Source organism: Apis cerana, linkage group LG3 (assembly GCF_029169275.1).
Source record: "Apis cerana isolate GH-2021 linkage group LG3, AcerK_1.0, whole genome shotgun sequence".
NCBI classification, from domain to species: domain Eukaryota; kingdom Metazoa; phylum Arthropoda; class Insecta; order Hymenoptera; family Apidae; genus Apis; species Apis cerana.
Window position 1 is genome coordinate 1137325 of NC_083854.1, and position 22382 is coordinate 1159706.

The 22382-nt window shown below is 17.6% G+C and overlaps 1 long non-coding RNA gene across 2 annotated transcripts in view; it reads right to left on the bottom strand.

Annotated features, from left to right (window-relative positions):
• Positions 1-22382, bottom strand: part of LOC114578045 (uncharacterized) — a 91501-nt gene that overhangs the window by 17845 nt on the left and 51274 nt on the right. The window contains exons 2-3 of one of the 2 annotated variants that reach the window (XR_009829309.1): positions 16546-16599; positions 9401-10087 (exon numbers count right to left, since the gene is read on the bottom strand). This is a non-coding gene — a long non-coding RNA (uncharacterized LOC114578045). Of the gene's footprint in view, positions 1-9400; positions 10088-16545; positions 16600-22382 lie in introns of those variants that run through there. The other variant, XR_003698629.2, reaches the window with a different exon arrangement.

A 22382-nucleotide genomic window follows, 5' to 3' on the forward strand; every position in this document is an offset into this window, starting at 1 on the left:
CATTAATTCTTGAACTATAATCAAACAAATCGAAATCGTTAATTATTCCAATGGCAAACGCAATGGTTGCAATTTAACGATATCAAAAATTGTATCCAAAATTAATAGCATGAAATTGTATTGATATTACTACGTTGTATTTACATTGTATGAATAATCTAATGCTCATAGATACGAAAATAGATTGAATGATTGTCACAAATTAATAATTATTCGAATATTTAATTATTAATTTAATTAATAATTATGCAAATCTCAATACAAGATAATTATTAATTAATTTAAAAAATAATTGTTTAATTCGACGAATAATGACAAATATTTTCATTTTGTTTTAATATTGATCAGTGCATCGCATTTTCAGAAAATGAGATACACGTATGTATATATATATATATGTGCTAGTAAAAATTTATATGTCCAGGATTACATTCGATAATTTGAATAGGTGACTATTGGGAAAAATGGAACAGAATCTTTCCGTTCTAAATACATATTATTACGAACGTTAACATTCACAGTGTAGAATATTATAAATCGCATCACAGAAAATGACAAGATAAGTTCTGATTGATATCCGAAATTATGAAATATTGATTTAACGAAATTGCTTTCAGGTCTAGAATAAACATGTTCTTTTCTCCTCGAACGAATATCATTTCGTTTTGTAAATAAATAAAGTATTGTGAAGAAATCATAAGTAAAATAATATTGTAAAGGATCGAGTGTTTGTCGGACGCAACATTATGAATAGAGGAAGGATATTTATAAGAATATTAGGGAGAGAAGAAAATCTTTATCCACGCTTGAAACAAATTCACTATTATATGATTTTATATTTACATCATGAATCTATAGATTTTATTGCAGAACCATATATATATATATATATATATATAATATGTGTAATATGTATAATATGTATAAAACATTTCTGAAAGATATTTTTAATATAATATTAAAAAATAATCTTTCAACATGATTATAATATTCAAATATATTTAGATTAAAATTTTTCAAGACAGATGGATTGGCTGCAGATACCATATATCTCTTGATCGATTTTTTTTCAGATAATACTTAAAGAATAAGATGTATCCATCAATATTAGCAGAAAAAAAATAATAACAAAAATTCATATCGGTATATTTAACATCAGAATTGCGCGTTCAAACAAATCTTGTATGACAAGTAGAAGCTTGTATAACAACAGAGAGGGATTATATGGAATCACATGTATCGTAAAATACATTAAAAAAAATAATAATAATAATAAAAAATACTGTTGTCACAAATATCGATATCAATACTACGATGCATTCAAAAAGATATTATTACAATGAGCACAAGTTTGTGTAATAATAGAAAATGGATAAATTTCATTTATAAAAAATCATTTCTTTTCACGGATAATATTTTTACGTAGAAATAAAATTCAAGATTCTCTTCTGAATTAATTATTGAATTAATAAATAATTATTGAATTAATCAATGTTAGTAATTGTGCAATGAAATGAATAGAATTATTATTGAATGTATTATTGATATTATAGATTATATTGTATGTATTATTTTATAATATTTTATCTATAATTATATATAAATCTGTTAAGAATTAGTCTATCAATATTAAAAAAAAGATATTTATAAGAAAATAATATACTAACACATTTCAAAATTCAAGTTGAATTTTTAAATAACTAATTCTATTTACATTTACTTTATCTACTTACTTAATGAATTATTTTTTTATTCAATATAATTACTCGTTTCTATAATTTATTAATCTATAATTTATCAATTTATTTCAAACATGTATTATTCATCATTCATATGTAATATAAACTAATCAACTTTGATAGACAAAAGTGATTTATCATTTATTTTAAATAGCAAATATGTTTTTACTCTAAAGGAGAAATCAAGGGAAAAAGTAATTATAAACATATATTATCTATATGAAAAAAAGAAAAAGACAAAAATCAAATTAATATTAATATTTTGTTCCCATTTAAAACGAATTCATTTACTATTAAAATTATGAAATCTAGGTAAAATCAAGAAAAAAAAATACAATGACTAGAAACAAATTATGATATATCTCTTCAAAAACAAATTGAAAATGAAATATATAATTAATATAATATAATATAAATATAATATAAATATAAATATAATATAAAATATATAATATAAATAATTGAAATCATAACATCAAAAATATTATTAAAAAATATCTGATATTGAATATCTCTGTTGGATAAAATATTTATTGAAATATTTAATATTTAATATAAATATATATTTATTGAAATAAAATTTAAAAAACAAACAAAAAAAATTTAGAGAATATGGAATTTATTTGAATGATGCTTATTCGGTCATTAAAACATAAGTTCATAATAGCGTAATAAAGTTCATATGATTTTGAACATAAATCCATGCATATTCGCATATCATCATTTCGCAGAATCGTATCCCTTCAACAAGATTGTTAACCTATTACAAAACATATAGAATTTCACTTAATTCCATAGAAAATTATCGTTACCAATAATGTGATTGCATTCTCGAAGACATTTCATAATTCATAATAGATCAATCGATAAAATAAAAATACATTTGGTAGAATTAAGAAAAAGATGAAGAAAAAAATAAAAGATAAAAAAAATAGAAAGAAATGAAAAAAGAAGATAAATTACTCTATAATTTCCATTTTTCGTAGCAACATTGTTTCTCATGCATTAATTTTGTGTATGATTTCAAATATAACATAATCCAAGAAAGCATTTTTCAAAATACATGCAAACGTAATAGAAAAATAATATTATGGAATAGTAATAAGATCAAAATTCACTAAATGCACAGAAAATATCATTATGCTTTGAAGAGCATGCAAGATAAAGCAAAATCAAGCAAGATAAAACTATGTATAAGTTGTTACATCAAATATTATAAAAAAAATATTGTTAAATTATCGAAAGTCTTCGGCATCAAAAACTGTCTTTGAAATAATGATATAATATATATCGAAGAATGTTTAAAATATATAACACTGATCATCGAAGTAATAGATATACTGCAAAATGAAAAATATTTTTATTATTGTCATATGTTTTAATTCTCAAACACTAATTATTACAATGTTAATATATTTGATTAGTATTTCTTATCATTCTTATCAATTTTTTATTAAGAATTATTTCCTTCTAAAACTGGCCAATAAAAAAAAAAGTTAAAAAATAAAAGTTAAATGTATACAAAAGAATAATTAAATTTTATACAGATTAGCTTAAAAGTTGTATATCACGATCATTCGATTATAGATACAATTAACAACTTCGCTATTTTTTAAGAAAACAAGCAAATTTTTTTAAGCAAATTAATTTTATTCTTCAGAGATATCTAATTTTAGTGTTAACATAATTTTAATTATTTACCATAATTCTAAAATCATAAATCATTTTTGAACATCAATAACGAAAAGCGTAAATCTTGCAATAAACTTTAGAGTAGAAATATTCCTCTCAAGATTATCAGATAATCTGGACAGTCTAATTTATTTTTAAATTTTCATTTTCAAAAAAATTTAAAAGATCAATTCCTATGCATTCTGATTTCTGTATTTTTTCCCTTGATACATTGCGCAAAAAGACGTAAGAATAGCGTGAATAAAGAATCAAAAACAAATATTTTTTTGAAAGAATTCAAATTCAAAGAAATAAACAAAATTGACAAAGCATAAAATAAAAAGGGATTACAGAAAATAAGAAAATACTATCGAAATTTAAGAGATAAGTATGGATGTTATCACTTTCTCATCCACAAGTACATAAATTTTTTTTCAAATGATTTTCCAATTTTCTGTTTTGCATATTTTATACAAATGAAAATAATGATATTGAAGTATAATTTGTACCTCGTGTAATGGTGCACTGTAGAAATACAAGAACTAGAAGAAAATAAATTTTTTATATTACATCCTGATATCGAGAATTTGAAAAATTATATGTGTTATATTGTTAATATATTGTTCATAAATAAATATATTGTTCAAAAATATATAAGAAAATATATATACAGTATATATTTGTGTACAGTAATAATATAAAAATAATGGAAAATTGTTTTCATGTATTTATAAATAGACAAATTTAATAAATAGTGATATTATTATAAAATTTATAAATAAAAAATTAATGCTTTTTATATAAACAAATAAAAAATAGGAATCGATTAATAAAATATAAATAAACACATTTTTATTTCTATTATATATTTTATTTATTTATTCTTTTATTTATTTATTTTATTTATTTATTTTATTTATTTCTATTATATATTTTCTATATTTTTATTTTAAATTTTTAATATATAATTATAATAAAATAATAAATTCAGAAAATAAATTCAAATCAGAATTTATTGAATGTTAAAATAATTTTAAAGTGAGACATTCTAATAATAGAATAGTTCGAAAATATTTAAAACATCAATGCACAAAGTGTTGGTTTATTTAGCATTATATCGATATAATTTCATTATATAGTTGACAAAATATTCATAGACTGAAGAACACAAAATTCAATGCACATTTTAAACAATAAAATTTTTTATAAATTTTATATGTTTTATGTTAGCTATCGAATTGTTATCAAAAAATATAGACAAATGAGCATCTAAAATTATAAATAAGAACCTACTCATAAACATTAAACCAGCTAGCATTGAAATAATTGGAAGAGAAATAAAGCAAAATAGAGAAGTGCCAACTATATCAGCTAGAAAATCATTATTTGAGACATTATATTTGTGTTAATAAAAATATAAAATACATTACAAAACATTAAATTTTCAAAAAATATATAAAATATGTATTATAAGTGAAATTAAATGTACAAGATATACGGGAATAATAAATAATATATATTATAAACATATAATTTTATTTTCCTTATTATAATATTGTAAATGTAATTATAATAAAAATAATAATAAAATATTAAGAAAACTTATATATATATATATATATATATGTATTGGATTATTTTGACTCGTCTTCGTCGTTACTGGTAGATGCGCACTTTAAGAATTAAGAAAACAATAAGAAAAAATAAATAAAAATTTCTTTCGATTTCAGAAAAAATTCTTAGATCGAAATTAAAGATCGTCAAAAGCAATATTGAAAATCAATAAATGATTTTTTACTCAATGAATAAATATTGAATTTTATTTTCAATTATACTTTTAATTTTTAAATATTTTGTTCATTTATTTATTTAATTAGTTATTTATTTATTATTATTATATATATTTATTTATTATAATTAAATATTATAAATCTAATGTAAACCAAATTGATTTCAACAAAAATTTAAAAATATTTAATGAATATATATAATATTTAATTAACAAATCATCTCATTATATGTTAAATATCAATAATAAGCATTTTAATTAATCTATCGATATATAACGGTTTCATGGATTTTGATGATTTTTAAATAAATTATATAAAAAATGTTTTATTATAGGAACATTTTTCTAATATAAAGTTGTATATATATAATCAATGATAATATCAATTTAATTTCAGGATATAATTCATGATATTTGTAAGAAATTATTGTGACTACCATTTACATTGAACTTTGTGTATAATTTATTTATAAACATGTATGTCCCTGTACAATCTGTAATATTCGATTGATATTTATACATATTTATAGTTTTAATGCTTAATAGGATATTCGTTTCTCAAATATGATTACTTAATTTTTTTTCTCTTTTGTTTTTATTTTTGTCCTTATTTTTTTTTTTCATTTATTATATTTTTTAAGGACTCGCATTTTCGTTCTGCGAAAATTTGTTTGCAATCTGTTACGTAAGATTGAGGATTCGAAATTTCAAATTTTTCATTTTAGTAGAAAATGTAAATATATTTACTTAATTAAGAAAGAATGTTATTTTTTTATCTTAATTGTATTAAAAAAAATTAATTTAAAATATTTTTTTTATGATTTATGTGTATGCTATTTTTATATTTCAAAAAGTGTGAATCTAATATATTAAATGAAAAAAGTGATTTTAAATATTTAGTATTTTTAGTATTTTAAATAATAAATCTTTATTCATTGTACAGAAGAAATCAATAGAGAAAATAATATAAATCACATAACATCAATATTCATATTTAAAATGAATTCATCTAAGAAAATTCGAAGAATATGAAACTGAAATAAAATCAAAAAGAAAGAAAACTAATGATATGGAAAATCCTAATGTAATCAGAAAACAAATAGAAAACGAAATATATAAATACGAATATATAAACGAAATATATATCATTGAAATCATGACAAAATGTCATCAGTGAAAAATTTATTATTAAAAGATTGGATTGGATGAATCGAAGAATACTAAATCGAAAAGTAAATTCTAAATTTATCAAAGCAAAATCTAAAATAAAAAAAAAACTTAATAAATATAAAATATATTTATATAAATTGTAACAACAGAAATTTGATCAGGAAAAAAACGAAGCTTTTTCGATACAACAGTACACTGGATTTCATATGATTTTGAACATAAATTCTTAATGCTTGTAATGTATATCATTGATTTTTAAGAATATATTCTTTCAAAATTACTAAATTATCGCAAAACATAATAAACATTCAGAATTTTATTTAAATTTAAAAAAAATTGTTACTATTATTATTGATAATGTGATTAATTTTTCGTTTATATTCAAATAGTATATTCAAACATATGAAATACTTTCTCAAATGTATAATAATATATATTATATTATAATGTATATGAAAGATAGCAGAAAAGTCAAAATTTGCTGAATGTATTAAAAAAGTTATTGGCTATTTAAGGAGGCTAAGTTTCATGCATGACATTAAATATTATCGTGCAAAGAAAAGATGATTGAATTATACAAAATCCTCGACATCAAAAATATTTTAAAAATAATAATATATATCAAAATAATGATGTATATCAAAAAACATTTAAAATATATGTCATCAATAATTTTTATAATTTATTATTGTTATATATTTTAATATAGAAGAGGATATTAACGAATCAATGAAAATAGATCATACTGTAAACTAATTTGTCAATTCCTCTTACAAAACATGGAGAAACGATTTGAAGAATTTTTTATTCTCGAGACATATATTGTATATTCGATAAATATTGCAATAATAGTATTATTACACTCCCAATTTAAAAATAAATGGTTCAAATACAAATGATTAATTATTATATTATAGTAAGAAAATATATTAATAAACAAATTTAAAAAAATAATTCAAAAATTAAGAAAAGAACAATCGAAAACAAAAAAATTCTATTAATAAGTGAAAAAAATTTTTTTGATTGCGGAAAAAATCTTTATCAAAATCGAAGATTATGACTCGAGCATTGAAAATCATTTTTTGCTTAATGAATAAATATAGAATTTTATATATAGTTTCATTTATATTTATAATTTTATAATATATAAATATTTTATTTATAAATAAATTATTTTAAAAATCAATGCTCCGATTGGAAAATTCTTGAAATATATCTTTTATCAATACAACAAATTGCTGCTTTTTTCAGCGTTAAAAGTGGCTTTTTTCATATACGATAATAATAAATAATGCAAAAAACAATATGCTTTATTATAACATATTTAAAAGATATATCATTTTAAAAATTATGCAAATTTAAAAATGTCACAGCAATAGAAAAAAATAGTTTTCAATAAAATAGAAAAATAAATATTGGTGTTGTAAATTTCATACTAATTTTAATAATTTATAATACATTATAATTTAATAATTTATATTTTTTCTAATTAAATCATTTTTTTTATAAAACGAAGATGACATATTAAAAAACGTTTTCGAAGAAAAAGATGGAAAGAGCTATAAAAGAAATAATAAATAATAAAAATAATAAAAAGATGCTATAAGAAAGAAAAGAAAGAAGAAAATTATGAGAAGGTAATTAAAAAAAAGATGGAAGAGAAGATGGAATAAAGGTAGAAAACAAAAAATAAAAGAAGAAAAAAGATAAAGAAATAGAAAAGGAAATGAAAATATCGTGAAAATTAAACTAATATAAACGCAAATGATATTGTTTTCATTTTAATAAATATATTTTTTAATATTTTATGTTATAATGATACTAAATTATTTGTTTTCAAGAATATTAGAAGAAATGCTACATTATCAAAAGGCACATTTTTACAAAAAAAAATGAAATAAATTATGAGAATATGATAGAAGAGGAAAAGATAGAAGAAAAAAAAGAAAAAAATATAATGATATAATGATAAATATATAATGATATAATGATAAATAAAATGAAATGAAAAATATAATATATAATATATTATTTGTAATTTAATATATAATATAAAATTAATAAATATGATTTAAATAATATTATATTATATTATATAAAAAAATTTATTATTTATTTAAATTTTTTATTTACTTATTATTTAATTAAAATATTAATTTTATTTATTATTAATAATGATAAATAAAAATTTTTTATTTTTGACTTATTCGATACTTTCGATAAAATTAAGTTGATATAATTGCATTAAGTAATTTTTATTCGTAGCTACAATTGATCGCTCTTCGAATAATTTCAATTAATTAGTTCAATATTGAAATTAACTTATTTTGTATTTCAAAGCATTTCAAATAACATTATGAATTAAAGTAACTTCATTTGAAATTTTAACTAGTTATTTTTTTAACTTGTTAATAATTAATCAATGATATCAAGAAATTTCGGATATTAGTTATTCTATAAATAATACAATTTTATTAATCTACAGATAATTTAATGCTCGAATGAAGATGGGTCATGCGATGCATGATAGATCATTATATCGACGAGAAATAAACAAATATAAGCACTGATGATCATTGAATATGAATATTGAATATTTGAATAACAAGATAATATGATTATTAATTAATTATTAATTATAATTAATTTAAAAAATATGTTTATTTAACTTCATTTTATTGTAATGATAATGTACTGCATATTCAAAGAGCATAGATTGGTACAAATATATGCGGATTTAAAATTTGCAATAGAATTATTCAATGAACGAGTTATTAGTGTTAGTTAAAAGTGCAATAATATTCCTCTGAAAATTCATATAATAGATAAAACGTTTTTTACGCGAAAAGAGTGCTATATAATCATCATAATGCATGATTATAGACGAAAATTCATTTTGTCCATATATAAATCTGCTGGTCTATCACTTTATGAGCTAACATAATAATGATTTTATTCTTTATGTATTTCACGATAGATTAGATGATCAAATATATATAAATTATAAATGGAAAATATTTTTCCGGGACTTCTGAAAGAAATTCCATTAGAGATTTGGAAAAATATGATCTTTCAATATAATTAGATGTCAGATCATAACACTAGAAATGTTCGAGCATATTTAGATGAAATCTTATGAACACTGAACACCTTGGATTCTTTTTTTAAGAGTTATTTGAAGGACGATGCGTATCTATCAAGAGAAACAAAAATACTAATAAATATCGAAATGTTACAACGCGTTCAACATACATATATGGTTAATATAATATAAGGAGATATTATATGATATGCAAAAGGTTATGTCACTGCAAAAGTTTTATTTATCATTAAAAAATCTAAAAATTTTGAAGGTTTATCAATATTTTTAATGGATTCACAATTATTATTGCGAACGAATATCAAATATTTCAATATACGAGTTTAATTAATCTAATGTGATGAAATGCGACAGTTGTAGCTTGATTGATTATTAAGAGTAGTATTTAATTTATTAGTATAATAGTATATAATATATAAGTAATATTTAAATTAACACATTATTAACAGATGATGACGGTATATCATATTCTTAAAGAGAATAATTATGTACAAAAATTGTATCACCAGGATTACGTTCAACTTGAATTTCCAGCTATTAGGGGAAAATGGAACAAAATTCTCCATTTTAGAAATACGTATTGTGGACAGATGAAGCGCTTCTTACACGAGAAAAGTGCTGCAACAATAAGGCACAAAATTTACCTGAATTTTCATGTTAATTCGATACAAATTCATTGGTCTATCAGTTTATGAGCTAATGTTTGTAATAATTTTATTGTTGTATATACTTTTCAATAAACTAAATAATAACAATATATAAAACATTTTTTTCGAAAATATTCTTTCGAAATTCCGGGAAAAAATTTCATTAAAGATCCGAAGGATACTTTTCGAAATAAATAAATTGGCCGCAGCAATTCTGTAGCATGATTTTCATAGATATAAAATATAAATTTTTTTTCTGACAATATTTGAACAATAAAGTATATCATTATCCATCAACATCAACGACAGAAATGATTATAAAAATATATGTATTATTATATATATAACAAATATCGATTAAATGTTACAAGGCATTTAAAAAGATATATGCGTGCAGAAGTTTATATTAATATAAAAGATAGATATAAATAAATCCTCGTTTAGAAAAATATATCCTTTGTAAAGTTATTATTAATATAAAAATAATTAAAAAAGCATATCTAGAAAAAAGACGTATGTTACAAATTTGTTAAAGTTTATTTTTTATGAAAAAATAGCAACTGTATTGTAACAAATGCTATTTTAAAGTTTTGGTATTAAAAAATGATTTTTAATATCAATAATTACATAAAAACAAAGAAGTGAATCCTAATGAATATAAGAAAGAATGATGCATGTTGTGAAGTTTAGTTGGCTTTATTTCATGCCGTACAGTTATAATTACAATATTTTCATAATATTATTTATAATTTATTATTTTGAGAAAATAAAAATTTAATATTAAAAACCGATCGCTATAAATATTGAAATGAAAAAATAAAAAACAAAAGATATTGCAAGATTCAGATTCGATGTAAATAAAATTATATTGTCAACAAAGTTATATAAAACATGATTGTAATATCATTTTATTAGAAACTTTTGTTTACGAATTGCACAAAAACTCTATGAATTGATGGATAACTAATCACTTTTTAATAAAGTTTTTAATAAAGTTTATAAGCATATATGAACTATAAGTGAAGATTTGAAAAATCTAAGAAGACATCTAGAAAATTTTTCGATTTTGATTACAGCGTTAATGATAACTAGTTAAAAACTATTATAAACACATCTGAATTCTGGAAAAAAAATTAAAATGTAGAAAATAATCTCGATAGATGAAAAAGGAAAGTAAAATTAATTAAAAGTAATTAATAATTAAAAGTAAATTGTTTAAATCATCTAGATTTTGAAAACAACAATGATTGATAGAGAATTTCTCATAGTAAAGAATCATTATATAATAGAATAGAATTATCATATAATAGAAATGCTTTGTCAAAAAAAATGTTTAAGTATGAATTTTTTCATAAGAAGGATGTATTATTTTTAATTATTTTTAAAACAACATACTAAAAATCAATTAATATATAATTTATATAAAAAATTTTTAAAGAAATTTTCAGTTGAAATTTGATTTTTTTTTTTTCTTATCAAAAACATTGTCTTATGCTATATGAATTATTGAGTTGTTAGAAAAATAGATATTTCAGAAATTAATTATATATATTAATTATAATTTTTGAATATCTTTATAATTATAAAGATATTCAAAATATCCATCAAGGATTACAGAAAATTAATTATTAAAATAAATTTTCCACTAATATTATTCTATTATTGCTAATTGAAAATAAATAATCAACAAAGTAGTATTTAGGATTGCAGACTTTATATAAAAACAGCATTATAAAATATAAAAATGATATAGATAAAAAAATATAAAAACGAAGTGTAAATATTACAAAATCTAGAGATAAAATTATAAGCATATTTAAGCTAAACTCAATTCAACAAATTTTATTGATGTAAAATATTATTAAAAATTCAACAGAAATGCGACATATAATTTTCATTTGCAAAGATGTGATGAAGATTCCAAATAAAATATAATATAAGAAAAAATATAATATAATATATAATATAAAATAAAATATAATATAATATATAAGCAGATATTTACAAAAAATGGAAAATCAAATTCAAATATTTTTTTACACCTTATATATATAAAAAAAATGTGGAAAAATACAAAGTATTCCTTTTCCTCGATTTTGTAGACTTATTCTACATGAGAATAATAAAGTATCTATGAACAAAATAGTACACATTAAAAAATAAATAAAAGAATTTAGATATAATATAAATTTCATATAAAGTTGCACATATTAATGGCAAGATGTATAATTTTATCCACACTTATTTATGCAAAGCAATAATAAAAAATTTAATAATATTAATAAGATATTACAATAAGATATCAATAAATTCATTTTTGTTTCAAATTATCCAGATTACATGAATAAATAATCTTTCTGAATACTTATATGAATGTTTTGTCATATAAATTATTTATAGAAGTGACAAGCATTTAATTTTAAAAAAAAAGCAAACAATAAAACATGGAAAAAAAATAATTCAATGAAAATTAATTTCCATTTACCATTGGAGTTATTAATAAAACGAAATTTGGGTTTTTTGAAAATCATCACATATTGCCATTAATAATGTAATGAAAATTTAATTCAAAGTTTTTTTATAATATTTCAATTATTTCGATCACCGAATTAATTTGAAAGAATTTAAAAAATAAACTGTAAAAAGAGCAAATATTTTGTATAATTATATCCATGGTATTATATTATATCTTCATATAAAATTTTAATTCAAGGATCAGAGATAATAAATTCTACACTATTGTTAATATTATTGTTAATATGTTAAAATAAGTTAAATGTCTGAAGAAACTCAAGAATATACTAATAAATACATAAAAAAGTTTAGGAAAAAATTTTTAGGAAAAAATTTTTATGAAAAAAAAAACGATATAATATATTTTTATGGCTTTTAATCAGATTTATCTTAATTTTTTTTTCTAATTTTTATTTTTGTGTTATTTTATACATATTCAATTTAATAAATATAAAAATTTATAATTTATATTATAAATTACTTATCTTCATTTGTAAATTCTTTTTTTCATATTCAAATTTCATAAGGAATAATTCTTTGGATTAATCATTTAAAATTTTTTAATTTTTCAAAATTTCAAATTAAAGAATTCTGAATTTTATCTACATTGTAATTAACGATTCCAAAAATCTCGAAATAATTTCTAATTAAATTAAAGTATAAATTTTAGTTTATTTCAAAATATTTTTATTACCAAGAAAGAAATCATATTCTCATTTAATGTAAAAATAATTATTTGGAAAAAATCAAATGAAGAAAATAAATTTGATGTAATTTCAAATAATTTCGAACTATATGTCAAAAGAAAAGATAAACAAATAAAAATATCCAAATATATTACAAAATAATTTAAAAAAATGAAAAATATTTTAAACAATTTTAAGCTCTACATTTATAACGATTCAAATTCTATATATGTATCAAAAATCTTAGAGAAAGATTATTATATAATTATTCCAAAATCATATAAATGCTACCATAATTTTGAAATATTAATGTTATTAAACATATATGGTACACTGACAAATTGAACAAAAAAATTATCATTTTTAATAAGAAAAATTTAAATATGTTACAAGAAAAATGAAAAAATATTTCCATATAATTTTGTAAAAGTGAAATCTCTTTCATATCTAATCAATAATCAAAATTAAATTTCAAAATTAAAATCATCAATAATAGCTATTAGAAACCAAACAAAAACCATTACTAATAATCCATTAATAATCAAAATTAAATTTCGATAACAGTTATTAACAAACAAAAATTTTAATCATTCATTCATAAATATAATAATAAATATTTAATAAATAATTATTTACTTAATTATAATCAGAACAATTAAAAATTAATTTTTTACTCATTTCATTTTTTGAAAAATTTTTTTATAAAAAATTTCTTTCTTTTGTTTCTTTAAAATAAAATAATTCTTTATTTTATTCTTTATTTTATTTTATTTTATTTTATTCTTTATTTCCATTTAAATAAAAATTAATTACTACTCAATGATTTTTTGGAAAAAATTTTTAAAATATTTTATTTTAGACCCCTGAAAATAAAAAAAATACTTAGAAATTTAGTATTTTAATAATTCTATAAAATTATATAAAATTAAAAAAAATCCACAAAATGACAATAAAAATATTATTTTTAAAATATAAACAATAGAAAATTATTGCAATAAAGAAAAATAAATAAATTTCAATATATAAAAAATATATGTAAATAAAATAAAAATAAAAAATTCATGATTATACATGTAAAAATATAAACAATAAAATAACAATTAATATTTATTTTAAAGAACTTATATGAAAAAGTTATCAATTATATTAAGAAAATAGCAAATGAAAAATTCTAGACCAATAATAATGACAGATATTAATTGTTTTGGTTCATTCAATCAGAAATACAGTTACTTGAAAATAAATCACATATAATAATTTATATGAATATTATATATCTTATCATTTCAAAATATTTTATATATGATTATAATATTTCATATTATAATATTTTATTCATATATGATAATTTTATAATATTATTATAAAATGTATTTGTATATAAAAATATTATTATGTTGTAATATTTGTTAATTATGATATGTGAAAATAGAAATTTACTACAATTTATAAAGACATAAATAAGATTTTTATATTTATTTGTACACTAGGTTTTAAATAAAAGAATATTTTATTTTTAGATTTTATTAATATTTAAACATGTTCAAATAATATTGAATATCATTATTTAAAAGTATTTATATATTAGATATTTATTTTAATCTATCAATATTAATATATATATACATATATATATATATATATATATATACTATACTATACTATAAATATACTAAAATAATTTAATATATTTTTATAAATTTTTTTCATTTTAATTTTTTTGCACAAAAAAATATTTTTGTTACAAAAATCTTAGATTAAAATAAATAATTTATATTTTTGTATTTTAAACAATAAATATATAATGTAATAAATTCCTAAATAGATATTTAGATAATATTTTCTAAATATTAATTCTATCATATGTAATTTTATATTATAAAAAATATTTAAAAAATTAAGCTCAAGAAAAAAATTAATTAAATTATAATTATAAGCATTTTATATAGTTTTGAAATACTTTCATAAATTTAGTTAATTATATTACTTGATTATAAAAATCATATAAATATATTAATTATTAATTATTAAATAATTATTCAAAAAACTTTTTATCAATGTATGTCTTTAATAAATGATTGTCATTAGATAATAAAAATATATTACATTTATAATATATTATGTTATAATATTCTAATATTGTAATTTTCACTTTGATCCATTTTGTTATTCCATTTTATATTATATTATCTTTATATATTTATAAAATAAAATTAATATTTTATACATACATTTGTACATATATTATATATTACATCTATTTTTGATATCTTTGAATTCTATTTTTGAAATCTATTTTTGAAATCTTTGAATATTGAAAACAACGAAAAGTTCAGTATAATTGAATACATATAATTATAAAAAAGATATTAAAATGTTGAACAAATAAATTATATAAAAAAATTTTATAGGTACCTATAAAAAATATATATTTTTCTTGTTTAATTAAAATTATTTTTTTAAATTATTCAATTAAAATAAAATATAATTTCTTTGATTAAAATAAATAAATATTTTAAACTTTTAAACTATAATAAATATATATATAATAAATTTTGTTTTAAAAAAAAATTATGAATACAATTTTTTCATTTTATTGCAATGGATTAACTTTTTTTATAATTTTACATTTATTCTTAAGAAAATAAAATCTATAAATTCTATTTCTTAATTTAATAAAATCAAAATATATTTGGTGTTTAGGTTATGTCTTAACTTGTTTCAAAAGAAAATTTTACAAAATAATATATTAATTTAATAATTTTATATATATAATAATTATATATATATGTATAATCATTTAAACTACAATAAAATAAAAAAAATCACATTCATATTATTAAAACTTTCATTACTTGCGTACTAATTTTTAATTAGTTTAAATAATATATAGTACATTATAATATACTTGCTTCTTGATTCTGGAAAACATCATTATAGTATATAGATACACGCTACCTTCCATCCTTATGTAGTCAAAGTCAATAACAAATAATTTGAAATAGTGAATAGATTCGTTTTATTATTTGTTTCGATATTCTATTTTATTCTAAACACACCAATTTTAAATATTTTTATATATTCCTTTATATTAAATATAATATATAAAAATATAAACACTTAAACAAACTACACTAAATAAATATAAGATACACTAAATAGATAGTATATAAAAATAGTTACGTGTCATATTGTTTATGTATCGAGTCTTAAATTCATATGTACTTACTTATTTTCGATGAAATGTATAACATAACATGATGATTAAAATCAGAACTTTTTCCTGAAAAATGGAAAAACAATGATTATTTTTTCTATACAGGCCGCAAATGATTTTTGTTTTCAATTGAGTTTTTTTAAATATATTTTCGACAATATCATATGGATTGACGTAAAAAGAAAAAAAAAAAATATTTAATAAGACTAAAATATAGAATTTAGTTAAAAAAATTTTAACTTTACAGCAACTTGAATAATATTAATATAAAAATTTAAAATCTATTATAAAAAAATATTAACTAAATACTAATGTCAACTTTTTATAATTACAATCTATGTATTTTATAATTTTATTTAATGATTTTATAATTTCTACAGAAAAATTATCTTCGAATAAAAATCTATATTTGAAAATATAAATTCTCTAAAAGATAATATAATAATAGAAATATTATATTAATATGTAATAAAATTATAATAATACATAATATAATAAAATTCTCTAAAAAATAATAATGTTTATAAACTTTAAAACCAGAAGTATATATAAAAATATATATAAAAATATTTTTAAAAACTGTTTTCCAATTATAACTGGTGTATATAATTAGTGTATTATTTCAAATCATATTATTTGACATTTCCCAGTCTTTATTTTCATAAAAAATCTGATTATTTATACATATTTCATACTTAAATCAGATTATTTCAGTTTTTCTTCTTCATTTATTTTATTTATTTTCAAATTGTTGCTTTATACATTATATTTATTTTTCAACATCCATTGTATATAATATGCATATATTAAAAGCAATTATTTAATTCGGGAAAATTTTTTTTTATAAGAACTTATTTATTTTAATTGTCTGAAAAATTTAAATATATTTAAACAATATGTATATCTTCTGAAATGAAATCAGAAAATAGAAAAAATATCATTAGTTATTGGAAACATGAATAAAACATGATCTCGATTGATGACAGATATGATACAGTTTTATATTAATACATAAAACTAATAATTAATTAATTTGAGTTTCGAATACAATTATTTATTTAGAAGTTAAATTTTATATTAATTTATATTTTATACATTATATGAAGTAATCGATAAAATTGCAAAATTTATTCATTGTAAAATTAAAAGAAATATAAGTTTAGAAGATATATAGTATGATTATTATTTAAGTAACTTAAATTTAATTTAAATAACAATTTAAATAGCAATAAATAACAATTTAAATAATAATAAATATTAATTTAAACTAAACCAAATAAAAAATTAATAAATTTTTAAATAAATTTTCAAAAAAAAAGAAGATTAGTTAAGCTTTTTGTAATTTCTTTTACTGATAAATCTAAAAAATATATATAGAATTTAAATACAAAATCTTGTGAAGAATTCCAATTTTCTTGCTAGTTATCAGTAATCGAGCAAATGAAGGATTTTAGTTAATTGAAAAATTGGCTTTATATTCAGATTTAATATTATATTATCAGCCAGACAATATAAAATTTTACATTATAAAGTTCTGAGATTCAAAAACTTTTTTATATTATTAGAAATTTGGCTGTATTTTTAAAAATATGTCACGATCGATTTGATTGAAATTTTATAAATAGTTTCATTGAAATTTCAAATAATTTACAAACAATGTTTACAAAGAATTTATTATACTCAAAAATTAAGATTCGAAATTTTGCAAAAAATGTCTTACTATTTTAGTGTAGTTTTCTAATACGTAATTTTAAAATATCAATGCTTCAATTTATAAAATATTTTCATATTTCTATTTAATCTATAAAATATGATATGTAAGATTTTTAAATATACAAACATAAATATATACTTTGAGTTTTAATAACTTTAAAATTTTCCATACTATTAATTAGTTTTGTAATAAAATATTTTATTCTGCGTTACATTTTTTAATCTTTGGATCGATTTTCATAGATATTCAATAAAATTTAAATCAAAATTTTGAAGTGAATTCGATAATGAATAAGAAACTTTATACACCTTATGTTGATAGCCATTGTTGCATTATTTTGGGATTATGTTTATGATATTACGAAAATAAAAATCTCTTGATATATCCAATTTTTTTACACTATTTATTAATGTTTTAATTATTATTATAATATATATATATATATATATATATATATATAATTATATATAAATAATTAAATATTTTTTTTTATTCATTATTTCGTCAATAATAATACAAAATAATTAAGATAATGTATATATATTTCTACATCATTGCCGAGTCTTCATCATTTTATAATAAATTTTAGATTTCTTAAGTCTAACTCTGTGTTTGATCTTCTCTTAATTATTTCATTGGATCCAAATTCATTTAACTTACTTTCATCCGAAAAATAACTTTATTCCAAAAATTTATATCCTTTATGTATTTATGTATTTTTTAGTAAATTTTAATCTAAATAATTATTCTTCTTATTAAATTTTTCATAAATATTGTTTTTCTATAAAATTCTTCAATATAATTCTGCATGTATTTCTTTATTAAAATCAATAGCAATCATTAATTTTGAAATAAATACAAATGGATTTTTTATTATCTATATATAAATCATCATTTTAATTTTCTTAAATGAATTATAATTTGTTTGGAATATTTTTATCACTATTATATTTATTTATTGTAATATTATTATAATGAATTATTGATTTATTTCTATTTAAAAAATAATTTCATTACATATTTTCCCTTATATATTTTATATACTTTTTAACAATAATTTCTCGTTTATTTTATTTCTTACCAGTCATTATTCTTAATTATAAATAAATATTCAATTTTCTGTTTGTTCACAAATACTTAGAAACATACTAAAAGTTATTTGTTTACAGGTACATATACATAGATCTTTAGGTAGGCATATGTTTACAAATTTCAAACTCTATAACAGTGTTTGTATATTTTTATATATATTATATATTATATGTATTTAGTTAGAAATAATTATACTTATATAAAAATAATTATTATATTTATATAGTTAAAAAGTTTATATAGTTAAAATAGTTAAAAAATATTATGTAATTTGTTTATAAATTGTTGGATTTTTCTTTAGATCTACATACATTTACTAAACAATATACAATAATATAAATATAATTTTCAATAAATCGAAATCTATTATACAAATTTTATATGCTGAATTATTTTCTTATCATATAATACTATATATGCCATAACTTTATGACTCTGTGACTTCTTTTTCAAATTTTTTTTATCCATTTTTTGCATTCATCTATTTCAAAATTACAATAAATAGTTTTTCTATGATATAAATTTTTATTTAAAAAAAAAATTTATATATCAAGTAATTTATTTAAGGAAATATTAATATATTAACATTAATATAATTTAGAATTAAAGAAAATTCGTTTCATAATTTCGATTATGTAAATATATGAATATTTATATATAATATAAGATATAATATAAATATAAGATAATATATAAAATATAAGATAAAAAAGAAATTCATATATATATATATATATAAAATAAAGAAAAATACTATTATAATTATTTTATGCTATAAGAAAATATTAGAAATGACATTAAAATAAAAAAATAAAATATTTTTCAAAATTTTGGATTTTAATTTTTAAATCAAAAATTTTATTCATAAACTTTATTTTTATTTGATACCATATATCTTAAAAAATTCAGTCGAATCAAACTTTACAGATTTTCGGAAATTTTGCCAATATTTTTTAAATACATGCATAATTAATTTTTCATTTGTGCATTTTGTTAGATAAATTAAAATACTACTGAACTATCCTCATTGTGCGATCACTTTTAAATTTTTTCACTTTAGTTCCGTCTTACTTGATCCAGTACAAGGTTAAATTGCTTATAACTTAATAAATAAGTTTTAACCAATATTTTTATATATTAACTATTTGTTTTGATCTGATAAAATAAATTCTCCAAAGATATCTCACATATATTTATATCCATATTTATATCCAGAATATTGTTATAGAAATGTATAACATTTTCAGAAGATTAATTTAAAAGAAAAAAAAATACAAAAGTTGATATACAAAAATGTTGACTGAAGTTTATTTATTAAATTATAAATAATTTATTAAATTATAAATAATCTATAATATTATTACTATAATAATATTATATTATAATATATTTATTATATTTATTATATTATTACTATAATTATAATATAATAAAAATATAATATTTAATATATAAAAATATATTATATCAATAAAGAAGGATTAATTCGATGAAAATTTTATCTAATATGATGATCTATACTAGATTTGAATTAATATATATATATATATATATATGCAATCATGAACAAAAACGAAAAGTTTATAATTGTCACAGAAATTAATTTATAAATAATTTTTAAACAACTAACATATGTGTATGTAAAGAATATATACACATATATATATTATTTATATATATATTATCTAATTATTATTATATTGTTACATTTCTTATTGTAAAATATTCTAATATATTATCATGATTAAATTATTATTAGTATTAAGCTATTAGCTTAAATTCCATTCTTGTTTCTTTCTGTAAATGATTCCAAAACTTTTTTGAATACGAAATTTTTTTTGTAAATTTATATTATTTTCGATTTTTATTATTTTGAATTTATGACGCGAGAAAATTATATTTCTATAATCTGCAATGAAATTTAGTTAATGATCACAAAGAAGAGAATTGATTACTTGATTGTGATTTATGTAATATGTATATGTAAATTTATGCGAACAATTATGTAACACATATTGAAATGATTTATTATTAATTGATTATATTAATTGATATTATGATACAAATTTGGGATATAAATTTGAAATTGTATTTATGATATATGTTGACTTCTCTTTTTAGTAACTTAAAACTTAAAAATAAAAATTGGTTTAATCAATATTAAAAATACATTTTTACATAAAAATTTTAAATAAATATTATGAGACTGATAAGAGACTTCATGCATTATATCAATAATAATAAAAATTGTTATTATACCTATTTCAGTAGTAAATAATAGCAGTCAATTTTTTTTTATATATTAAAGATAAGTATCTTTAACGTATAATTCTAAATACTAATAATATAAAAATAAAATTTAATAAATAATTAAATACACATAATACACACAGATAAGTCATAATAAAATCATAAATTAAAAAAATAATAAAGTTGTAAATAATAATTTTAGTTTTTAGTTATTTTAAATGTAACCATTTTAATAATTATTAAATGTTATAATGTAATTATTAAAAAAATTATTTTAAAAAATTATATCACATTATGATTCAATGTTTAATTATTACAATTATATATATATAATTTTTTTAATTTTGAAAATATTTACAAAAATTTTTTACTATTTGGCATGCAAATATCTCCCTGTATATCTATATACATATACGCATTACATCTACGAGAACCTGATAAATCAAATATTATTGTACTAGATTAAAAGATTTTAATTATGTTATCTAAATTATTTAATTGTATTCGATTCAATGAATAAGAAAAAATAGCATTTGGCATAATTTATTTTATTTTTTTTTTTATGAAATTTGTATTGTAATTATTTTTGTTAATAGTACATGAACATGTAATCAAGAAATCTTGATAAGTTTATTTATAATAATTATATAATATATATTTATTATAATACATTTATATATATAATACACAATATGTACATATATCTTTTATATTTTAATTTAAAATAAAATAGTTTTTATATAGTTTTTATACACTTTAATATAAATTTTCTGTAATATATAAATTCTTAAAC